Genomic DNA, 12,137 nt, shown 5'->3' with positions numbered 1-12,137 from the left:
TAAAAAAATTTTTCTCTGTATGAGAGAGAGAAAGATGTGTGGTGTAGGACACATATTTCATATATGTGTACCCATGCACATATATGTAGAAGCCAGAAGAGAACACTGGGTGTCCTGTTCTATCAGTCTCTGCCTATTCCCTAGAGACACAGTCTTTTATTAAACTTGGAGCTTGCTCTTTTCAACAAGGGTCGCAGCCAGTAAACTCCGCCCATCCTCCTGTCCCTACCACCTGCCTGTGGATACCACGAGCTTTTGCTGGGGATGTTAGCAATCTGGATTCCGGTCTTCACCTTTGAGCAGTAAGTGGCCTGGAGCCATCTTTCCAGCCCCTCCCCACATATGTTCTGAAGAGTCCTCTTTCACTTAACCTGCTTTGATGTTTCACCTAGACTGGCTAGTTAGCAAGACTCTAGAACCCATCTGTCTCTGCCTGTTTAGTGCTGAGGTGTGCCACGGCTAATGGGAATTCCAACTCAGGAGCTCCTGTTTGCATGGCGATCACTTTACCTGCTGATCTGTCTTCCCAGCCCCTCATATGAATTTTAGAATCAGCTTGTTTAGTTCTTAAAAAATTATTCTAAAATTTTGATAGATTATCTATAGATAGCTCAATAATCCATATATCAATTTTTAGGACATGAACAATATACCGATTTTACCGATCCAACGTTTTATGTTTTTCATTTAAGCATCTTCAATTTCATTCAGCCGTATCTTCCTCATAGTTTATTAGATTTATTTTTAGAAATTATATGAGTTTGGGTGTTATAAATTATATCATTTTAAAACTGGTTATTGTTATGTATAACTACAATTCTTTTTTGTTTTGTTTTCCATTTACTGCAAATAGATTTTTTCTCATATAATATATCTTGTTTAAAAATATGATTCTTACATATTGACTTTATAGTGAATTTTATGACTTCTTAGTAAAGATGAATTATAGCAATATGGGCTGTCTTCTTTTTAATCTTCAAGAGTTCTCATCTAGTAATTATTTGGCACAGTTTTACCTGTGCTCACAATAGGGACTGCGTATGATCCCTCCTAACTCTTTTTCCATTTCTTATCTCCACGAGATAAGAAGCTTCCTCTACCATATACCCCTGCTGTGAGGTGTTCTCATGCCATAGGCCTAGAATTAAGAGGTTGACTGATCTCTGATAGACCCTTCCAAAACTGTCCTTTAGTTTTATGTCAATTTGACACAAGGGACTGTCATCAGAAAGGTGGGAGCCTTAATTGAGAAAATTGATCTGGCTGCAGACAATCCTGTAGGACATTTTCTTAGCTAGTGATTGATGTGGGGAGGTGGGCTCAGCCCATTATGGGTGGTGCCATTCCTGTGATGGTGGTCCCGGGTTCTCTAAGAAAGCAGACAGAGCAAGCCATTGGTAGCAAGGCAGGAAGTAGCACCCCTCCATGGCCTCTGCATCAGTTCCTGCCTCCAAGTCACTGGCTGTTTTTGAGTTCCCATCCTGACTTCCTTCAGTGATAAACAGTGACCTGGAAACATAAGCCAAATAAACTCTTCTCACCAACTTGCTTTGGTTACGGTGTTTCATTATAGTAATACTAATCCTAACTAGAACAACAACAACAAAAAATCAGCCAAAAATCTCCTCTTCTGAAGTTGATTTTTCCAAATATCACTCATAAGTAGGAAGCTAACACAGTGTGTATTTTTACACGTTTTTTTCTTTCTAGTTATTTGTGTCTCCTATAGAAATATGATAGTTGGTATTGTTTTTAAATTCAACTTAGGAATGTCTGTTTTATAAGTGAAGACAGAGATTTATAACTAAATTTTATAGTCAACACAATTAATCTTATTTTATTAAAGTTTATCAACTTAGTATTCATTTTATATTCATTCAAATTCTCTGTACCTTCGCCTTTTTTCTAGGAATGAGATAAATACTTTTGAGAATTTTAATTTGTTTCGTGTTCTGATTTTAACTTGAAGTTTTATTTTTTAATAATGGAGCCAAGCTAATATACAACCTTAAGTTTTTTTATTTCTCAAATAACTGATATTCACTAATAAACAGTCTAAAAATTTAAATGTAATTTCTGCACTTTGGGACTTATAATTTTGTTATGTGTGTATAAATGTCATAAAATATTGTTATTGTTTATTTGGCTTAAGATGTTGATAATTTAAAATAATAAAAGCATGTAATCTAAACACAAAAGGAGCAAAATAAATGCTCTTGGATTCTACTCCATGTCATTCTCTTTAGCCTGAATATTTCCTTCTTGAATTTCTTTTTGTGGAGGTCTTCTGGCAAGAATTTACTTTGGCATTTTGTTATCTTTAATTATTATTTTGCATTCCTTTTTATAATATATTTATAGTATGTAAAACTCTAGTTTAACAAGCCTATTTTGGTTTTCTTGATACTTTTAGTATGTCCTTCTTCTGTCTTCTAGCTTGTATTGTTTGGTGAGAACATATTTCTACATATGTCATTTTCTTTGGCTAGTACTACTTTTATCTAGGTTTGTAGCCACTGAAAATACTTGTTTTTCTTTGCACTTCTCCTGATTAGACTTGCTAAGTGGCGTTATTTTTTCATCAGCTTTGGAAAATCTGTAGGCACTCTCTTGTTAAATATGACTCCTCTTGTGCTTTATGCTCTTCTTCAGTGGTTTGAAACTATTTCACAGCTCTTCTGTAATTTTGTTGCTTTCCAAGAATGATTATTTTTTTAATTCAGTATTTTCTATTGACTACTTCATGTTCTCTCCTGTGGCCGATATGATCTTAACTCTAGCCAATAAGTTCTTCAGGGCTGATATAATTGTTTCATTTGCAGTGTTTCTATTTAGTTTGGATTTTGAGTTGTCTCACTTTTTTTCAGGATGCTGTGCACTATTTCAACTATACCTGTTATTGTTTTCTTGTACTTTTAATCAACCGGTAGCTTCAATGCTTGATCCATCTGCATATCTTCTTCTACTGATGGTCTTGGTTTTTACCATGAATACTGTTTCCTTCCTTTGCTGTATGTTTTAAACTCTATAAATGTATCCCAGATCTGAAAGAAAACATTATGCAAAGTAAACAATATTTAGCCTCAGATAATTGCCTCTTTCCATCAGTGTGCTAGAGGTGGAATGGGTCAATCTGTTCTATGGGTTAGCTGGGTCTGAAGCTTACTGCAATTTTTATTTAATTAAAGTAATTAATTAAATTATCTATCTATCTATCTATCTATCTATCTATCTATCCATCTATCTATCTATTTGCTGTTTGTGTATGTGTGCTGCTGGGGATAAAACTTAGCATGGCAAAGCAGCTCAGCAGTGCTCTGTCATTAGGCCGTACCCCAGCCCTTTGCTGTAGCCTTAATTTTATTCAGTTGGCCCCTGATTTAGAGCATTTGTAGAGTGAAGGTGTTATTTTCTATTGGCTAGCACTGGAGTCTGGGCACTGACAGCTTGCAAGAATCTGTTGATGTTTCACAAGCAAACTTCAGAATTTTTGGAGACATCACCGTAATTTATTGCCCCACTAAAAGAGTTTAATTTCACCCTGGCCTCTCTCCCCTCTTACCTTAATTACTTTCTATACCTAATGAGATCTGCTGCAGCCTTCCTTGTCTCTTCTCCATTTCTTAGAAAGCTGATAGGCCTATATTTATGAAAGAGCTTAATGTCTCCTGCCCATCTTCAGTCACTGACAGAGAAGGCATGAGGCTACTGTGCAGGGAGAGATTCCTGTGTGCTTCATGCCACTCATAAACCTTCAGTATTTAGAAATCTAAATTAGCCCAGCTGCTTAACTAAGCTTTATCTGAACAAGATGGTCTTAGAACCTCTTTGTAGAGATAATATCACATCAGTACTTTTGAATAAACCTGTTTTTGAAAATTACACAATCAGTGCAGTTTGACCAAATATAGTTTGAATGACACAGTTTTATTCTGTGGACCAGAATGTATTAAAATACCATTACTAAACACTCTAACTTTATTGCTTAGATAGCTTCTTGGCCTGGTGAAACTATGCCACAAGGCGATTCTTGAACCTATCTCTGCTTCTTCACTGCTTACTAATGAAGCCTGGGAATATCATGTGACTCCATTACTTCAATTTTCTCAGTCAGTTCGTTATCCACTCTAGGGAAAAATGTTAGAATTAATAAGTCTCTAAAGTACTTGAAAACTTTTAAACAGGTACTATGTAAATCTAAGCAGTCATTACCATACACATTTTCCATTTAAATATTATTTTTATAATTCAAAATAACATAATAGAGTTTTCAGTTTTATAACATCCATCACCGTGCAGGTAAGGATCAGCTAATGACTTGCAGAGCTAGCCTCTCAGTTTCCAAACAAAACACTAATAAAGTGCAAACTAGGTTTGCTTTAATATTACTATGCAGTGATCTGAATACATAGGAACTTACACGCCGCTGCTAATATTTGAGAAGGAAAACACAATTTGCAGAATTCATGCTGACTCCTCTTGAATCAACACTAGCACATAGATTTATGTTTGTGGTTGTGTCCCCACACTAACGACGGTTAAAGAAGACATCTCTTGTAGTGTGACAAAATATGGTGTGGCAGCTGGAGAAAATGCACACTGAGGTATTTATTCTTTCTGAAGACAAAAATTAAGAGTGCTTGTTTCCTCTCACAGTGGGACCATTGAGAATACTTCTTTTTATAGGCTTCAGTGAGTATTCTGAGTAGAAAAATCAAGTTCTAAGTCAAGATCGAAACCCAGTATTTGAGGCACCTTGGCTATTTTATAGGTGGGCTATTTCAAACTGTGGTAGAAGTAAGAAAAAAAAAAAAAGGCCTCACAGCATTGCTGGCTCCTTGAGCTCTCTGATACGCATCATAAGTCCTTGGAGACCTGAGAGTGTAGTGCAGTATGCGCCATAATCCTGATGAGAAATAAATTTGTTTTCAAAAGCCATGCTAACCTGTCTTTATTCTCAGAGCTATGAGATAGGGGAGTCTTGATGTTTCATTATTTTATGAAAAATTATTCCTAAAAATTCGCTAGGTCAAAAGTATCAAAACCATTATTGCAGACATTTAGATAAAACTCACATGAGAATTTACTTATTGATTCATCTGCTTGTACTGTAACTATTTATTAGCGTCTAAAAGACTAAGTCTCTGTCTAGGATCATGGTTGCCTCTAAGGATAATAGGTGAAAATCTGTATTAGAAACAGTCTCTTTACTGATGGCAATTTTATAGGCCTATTGCTTGCCAGTTTTATATTGTGGGTATGTGGTATGAATGCCTTGTGCATGTGTGTGTGCACATGCGTGCTTGTATGTGTGTGTTGTTTGTTTGTCTGATGTTGAACTCGCCTGAGAAGTGGCAGTGAGAATTCTAATGGAGCCCTTTTCCCCCCAGAACCCTTTCAAGCCACTTGAACTCCTTAATGAGAATGGGCCTTAAGGCAAGACATGGTGGCTGGGTTTCCTCAAACAGGTGCTGCCACAGGCCACCGTAGGCAGAAGATCCCCAAAGCACACAGGGCAGGGTGGCATTCGGATTGGGCCAGAGACCTTGCGTTCTGTTCGTATGTCAAATACCAGAAAACAGATTTATTCCCCATTTGTGTGAAGAGGGAGATGTTCTAATGCTTTAATTTAGTTTCCTGTCTTGTTCATCCATTGCACTGTGTCTGCTTTCCTCTGGAGCTCAGAGACCTAAATGATTCGTTTTTGAAAATGGAAAAACTGAACATGACTAAAGCAAAGGAAAGTGCTATTATTAATTCTCAACTACATCATGCTCCGTGTAAAAAAAATCAAATTGAAAAACATGAAAGAAATGACAACACAGGCGAGGATCAAATTACATTAATTTCTGGTGATCTTTATCTAAAGAGACCAGGCAGCTCCTTTCGCAGAAGAAAAGAAGATAGGGTGACACGGTGAGAGGTAGCTATCCGTGTGTGTTAGCAGCGGGCCGTGGAATGGTGGGCTGATGACGAGAGCATAAAAAACGAATGCAGGAAACGCTCAGACTGATTCACAGAAGACGCTTTGGTCAAAAACCAAAGTTGGACACTCAGTGGAAATCAAACTGGGGAAGGAGAGAAAATTCTAGTTACCTGTGAGCACCACGTGCTTGCTTTCGCTGTCAGATAAAGCGATAAAGGCCAAGGAAGCTATCTTCAGATACAGCCCAGGCTACTTCCATCACTAGTACGAGCAACTCTCTGGCATGCCTCGCCTCTTGCCTTCTCCTCTCTGTCTCAGCCAAGAAGTCTTTCCTTCTATCACAGCTGAGAGCCCCTGCTGTTTATTTACTCTTCTGTCCCAGAACCATCCAGCCCCACCTTAGCTTCTCTCCACCCTCTCACAGCTTAGCTCTATTCCGCCCAGACTAACATCTTTCTAAGTATCCTAGAACACAGTCTTCTTGGGACACAGATGCTTCAGCAGTTTAGAGCGCTCGCTGCTGTGGCAGAAGACCTGAATTCGGTTTCCAGCACACATATTGTGTTACTCACTAATTCCTGTGACTCCGAGAAGATCTGAGGCTTCCTTCTGGACTCCGTGGGCACTTGCATCTCTCTCTCTCTCTCTCTCTCTCTCTCTCTCTCTCTCTCTCTCTCTGTGTCTTTCTCCCCTCTTCTTCGCTACCTTCCTCTTCCCTCCTCCCTCCTCCAACATACCAAACAAACAAACAAACAAACAAAAATACAAATCTTTTTTAGAGAGAAAGCAAGTGTCTTGACCCAGCTGCTCTCTCTAGGTGCTACGTTATCCACCCCCTTTCGAGTAAAATCTTTCAGAGAAGTCTCCATCTGCTCCTCTATGTTGTCCGACCATATTCTGGAATCAGGTTTCTCTGATCATCTTCAAAGCAGAACTGCCAGCTCCACTCATCCAGTGATTGTCATCACCTAGGAGACTGTTCTCTGGCTCCCTTACCCTCGGCTGGATTTAGCCTGGCCTTTCCCATTTCCTGTCACTAGTGCACCCCCCCCCCCACCTCTCCTGTCTAGCATCTTCATTTTAAGTGATGGTACTTCCTGTTGATTGTATCCGTGTCACTGACTTTAAGACATTTGTGGATCCTGGAAATTGAACCCAGAGCTTTGAGCTTGCTAGGCAAGCCACATGCCTTGCACGAGACAGAACTTAAGTTCTTAAACTTGCTTTTGAGTTTCTCTTGTCTTCTCTTACTTGCTTGTCACATCATCACTTGTTGCAATTCAAGGGACTGACTGACTGACTGACTGAATGAATGAATGAATGAATGAATGAATGAACAAATATTCTATGTCCTACTTGATCAAAACCGTTGCTGTCTTTTACCTTTCTTACATTTAGGTTTGGTAGGTCACTCTGTCACCGTCAGAAACCTGGATAGGAAGTGTGAAGTGTGTGGAATCATGGCTCCACACGGGAACCCTGAAGACTACACGTACATTTTTACCATGCTTTCTTACATTGATTTTCTCTATTACTAATGCATCGTAAAGAGAAACATTATCAATAAACCGATACATTAAACAAGAACCACAAGAAACCAAAAGCTAAGAGATTACAAAGCAAAGTAAAAGATCTTCCCTCCTGGGGGCTGGAGAGATGGCTCAGTGGTTAAGAGTATTGACTGCTCTTCCAGAGGACCTGGGTTCAATTCCCAGCACCCACATGGCAGCTCACAACTGTCTGCAACTCCAGTTCTAGGGAATCTGGCACCCTCAAACAGGTATACATGCACTCAAAACACCAATAAATAAAATAAATTATATTAAAAAATCTTCCCTTCCTTCCAGCTCCTGTGTTGCCTGAAGCCTGGTATGTTGAAGCTTTTTAATTAACTTAACCAACATATTTAAGCTTCTTTCTAGACTGACATTGACTATTTTCTCACTGTAACTTCTTACCAGCCGATTGCAGCAGAGATGAACTCTGAGCGAGGAGCAAGGTGATTATGCTGCTTTTGTGTTCCTCTGGTTCCGCTGCCGGCCTCCTGGGAATGCTTGACAGGCCTGAGGTTCCTGCTTTCCTCACTATGTCATGTCCCTGAGGTTTGATTTGCTGATTTACTACCAGGCCAAGCAGAAATACAGAAATGCGCCCTATTTCCTCCTGCTGCCTGTTCCTGGACTAAGACTGTTTAGTTCAATGTGAGACTCAATAGCCAGCCTTCCCTTTAGGTTAAAGACCTTAATCAGACTGATTAAGGGACTGATAGCAATAATTTCATAACAGGAATTAATTCATGTAACAACAAAGTAAACGAATGTAATACACAAGGCAACATTATAACATGATTTCATAAATTCAGTTTTCAAAGTCCCTTCCATTCAGGAAAGCTTTTCTTAGTTATACTTTTCAAACTTTTTCAATCTACCTTACTCCTAAAGCCATATAGAAATTAACTTTTTTTAAAAATGCGGTATGTAGTACATGTGCATTTTGCTGTTGTCTTTGAGCTAGGAAGTACGTACCATTAAGTTTAGCCCTCTACCATCTTGCATTTGGTAAATAAATGCAAGTTTTCCATTTACCAATGTCCAAGAAGCAGGAGGAAGCATGGAGGGGGAGGGAACATGACAGGAGGGGCTGAAGAGGAACAGAATTTCTTGGGGATTTCTAAATTGTAAAACGACACAGATCGAAGTCATGCTTACTTTATTCCTACTTTCATTGAACATACATTACTGAGCACCCCTGCTCTGCCGACTTACCTCTGGAAGTTAGGGTTGTAGCTGCAAGATTCCTATAGCTCAGGAACTTTCACTGAAGTGGAGTGAGACAGACGACATAATCATAGCAAAAATATTAATTATATATAGCGTGGGAAGAGAAAACTAGAACAGGATAAGTGATTCTGGAAGATGGCTAGTGGGAGACTTTAGGTCAGAGGACACCTACTATGAAGGTGTCCTATGAAATAGGAAAGAGGCAGCCATGCTGTCATGGCCATGTTCTGTACACAGGAATTCAGTGTAAAGGCCTCTCAGTATAAACACCCCTGACACGACAAATTCAAGCTCAGACAGAGTGAAAGCACGTGGAAGAATAGTAGAGGAAGAAGTGAGAAAGGTAATGAGTTGTGTGTAATGGGGGCAGAGGAATGACACCAGTTAACGTTCATTTAAAAAGATTTAAGGTTTAATCTGGATTTCTCTTATGAAAATGGTAAGAAAGGAAGAGACTGGTTAAGAGCTGACTGTAATAGTATTGATGAGAGACAGCAGTGGCATGAACCAGTGTAACATGCTTTAGTTCTAATAGGTAGTTTATATTAAAAATCTATTTGCAGAGGATAGCCAAGTGAATTTCCTGATTAGATGTGGCTACCTTATGGACCAAATTGTGCCCTTCTTCATACGCAAAGCTCCAATCTTGATGATGTATGGGCATGGGAAGTTTGAGAGGAAATGGAAATAGGAGGGACAAAGATAACGAGAGAATGTATTTGTCAGAAATTGCCAAACTGTGAATAATATTGATCCAACCCAAGCTTAATCTATTCCTTCTTTCATTTAACAAATCCCCATTGAGCCTCTTTGGAAGAGGAAATCAGATTAGATGAGGCATCATGAGGATTATGCCTTGATAAAAGAATTAATACTCCTAAGAACAGATACCACAGAGATTCTTGTCCCTGCCCTGTGATCACGCCATGTGACTAGGACTACTACAGGCCAGCATGAGGACCCTCACCAGAACCTGACTGTACTGACACCCTTATCCTACTCTTACAGGTTCTAGGACTGTAAGAAAACACATTCCTTTATTTAAACCACCGAAGTCTGGCTATTTTCAGTGTCAGCTGAGCTGACTAGTACAGGCTTTGAGAAAACAGAGGAGACACAGATACCAAGGGCTTGAGTGACTGCAAGTTTGCCTTTACATTCACCTGATGTAGAGGGAATGCCAGAGGGAAAACTGAGGAGCTCAGTTCTGGACATAGGAACTCTGGAGTTGCTATCAGATATCCAAAAAGACATTAGTTAAAAAACTGGATAAACAACTGTCAAATGTAGATACTAGAGAGTCTCTGGGTACAACTGTGGCCTTTCAAAGCACAATGGCAGTACCGTCGGCTCTTGCAAAGTAGTCATCTCTCTTTCTCATAGCTTTACCACACAGACTAAGTTGATTCAGAGCATCTGGGCTACCCTGTTGGGATCTCCTCTTTCAGCTTTTTCATACATTTCAAACATCTACCAAATAGAAGATCTGCCTCTTAACACTGACCTCTAATCCTTACTTTAGATTTTTTTTTCCCTTCAAATCAGTGGCAATTGTACAAGGAAGTATGGTAGAAAGTTCATGGAGTGTGATAACTTAGGCTCCTATGATTTGAAAAGGTGAATGACAGCTGCCACCTCACCTTTGTCAGTGTTTTTGAGCGATAGAACTTTGTCCGTGTTTGTGTGTTAGTGTTTTAAATCTACAGATATTTTATTTTTCTGTATATGATAAATACATGTCATTGGAAACAAAGCCTTAAGGACTAATTTATTATAGTCAAAATATCATTGTCACTCACAGTTTGGGGAATAAAACTGTGATTTTTCCAACAATGATTTCTCTCTAAAGTGTATTTGTTCTATGTGTCAGTTCAAAGAAGATGCTGGCACTTAGTTTAGTATAGCTTTATTAATTTTAGGTGCCCATAGTTTAACAGAATAGAACAAACTGACAGACACCAATTTAAAATTCTCATTGCCAATTTCTTATATTGTATTTTTGTAGAACAGGAAATTTGAAATTAAGTAATTAGAAATGCAGAAAAATGTTATAAGCAACACACAACAGAGCAATAAACATTTTCTGGCTCAGAAATGTTGAGGAAAAATAAAGTAGCACCTTATGATGCTCTAACTCTAGGGAACGAGGGCCAGATGTGGTGACGTGGAAATTGACAGCCTTGAACTAAAGCTGGACCGTTGAGGGGCTGGTTGAAACCTCCGAGGCATGCTCAATCTAAGCGGTGTTGTTTTTCCGCTACCCTTAGCGTCTTCTTCTGGAAGAGAGAAAGGGCCGTGGGAGATGGAGAGTGAAGGTTTCCTAGAGGGTTGTGGGGCATCAGCCTCACCACAAGGTTCACTTATAGACCTTGTTTCAAGGGGATGAGACAGCATAACGGAGCAGGACACCTGATGTCCGGTTCTGGCCATTGTATGCCTGTGACCGCATGCACTGGCATACACATGTGCACATGCCTCATACATATATATACCGCACACATATACATACAAACTAAAATAATAGTACATTTGCTAAAATACTATGCAACTGCAAGCTAAGAGTTATTGTATTCCTGATAATGAGTATTTTATTTGCAAATATTAATACCGGTATGCAATAGAAACTTTAAATTTCTGTATCAGGGTATTTGACAGAATCCCTTTCCATAATTCTATTGATGAAAGCCTTGATACATAGGAACATGAAAGCCATTTCTTTTGGTGACATAAAAGCTGATTTATGTTCACTGACCTTCAGGCAGATAATTTTATAAAGCACATATGGTGCTTTGAAAAAAAAAAGGGCCCCCTTAGGCTCATAGGGAGTGACACTATTAAGAGTTGTGGCCTTGTTGGAGTAGGCGTGGCTTTGTTGGAGGAAGTGCATCACTAGAGGATGGTCTTTGAGGTCTCAGAAGCTCAATCCAGTTCTTTTCCTGCTGCTTGCCCATCCGAATGTAGGAGGCTCAGCTCCTTCTCCAGCACCATGTCTGCCTGCAAGCTGCCATGTTTCCCACCATGATGATAATGGACTAAACCTCTGAAACTGTAAACCAGCACCAGCTGAATGTTTTCCTGTATGAGAGGTTGCTGTGGTCATGGTGTCTCTTCACAGCAATAGAAACCCCAACTAAGACAGCGTATATTTCTTAAGGCACAGGGATACAAATTTTAAAATACGTACTCTACTGCACCCGGGATTACTAACATGAGAACCTCTGATTACAATCATGCTAATGATGGTAAAAGCTGGCCAACTCCCTCACGGTATGAGGTCAAAAGCTGCTTCTCGACAGGCAAAGATTTCCCACCGCACACCAGGCAACACAGCTCATGAAAGATTCATTCTATTGCTGTTCTCTTCTCGTGAGAAGACAGTTCTGTAACCAGGATCCCCCTCCCACGGGGCCCTTCTCATGGCATTCAGGAAA

This window comes from Meriones unguiculatus, chromosome 2 (assembly GCF_030254825.1).
Source record: "Meriones unguiculatus strain TT.TT164.6M chromosome 2, Bangor_MerUng_6.1, whole genome shotgun sequence".
In the NCBI taxonomy this organism is placed as follows: domain Eukaryota; kingdom Metazoa; phylum Chordata; class Mammalia; order Rodentia; family Muridae; genus Meriones; species Meriones unguiculatus.
The sequence above is the reverse complement of the archived record's forward strand: the minus strand, read 5'-3'. Positions refer to the sequence as shown.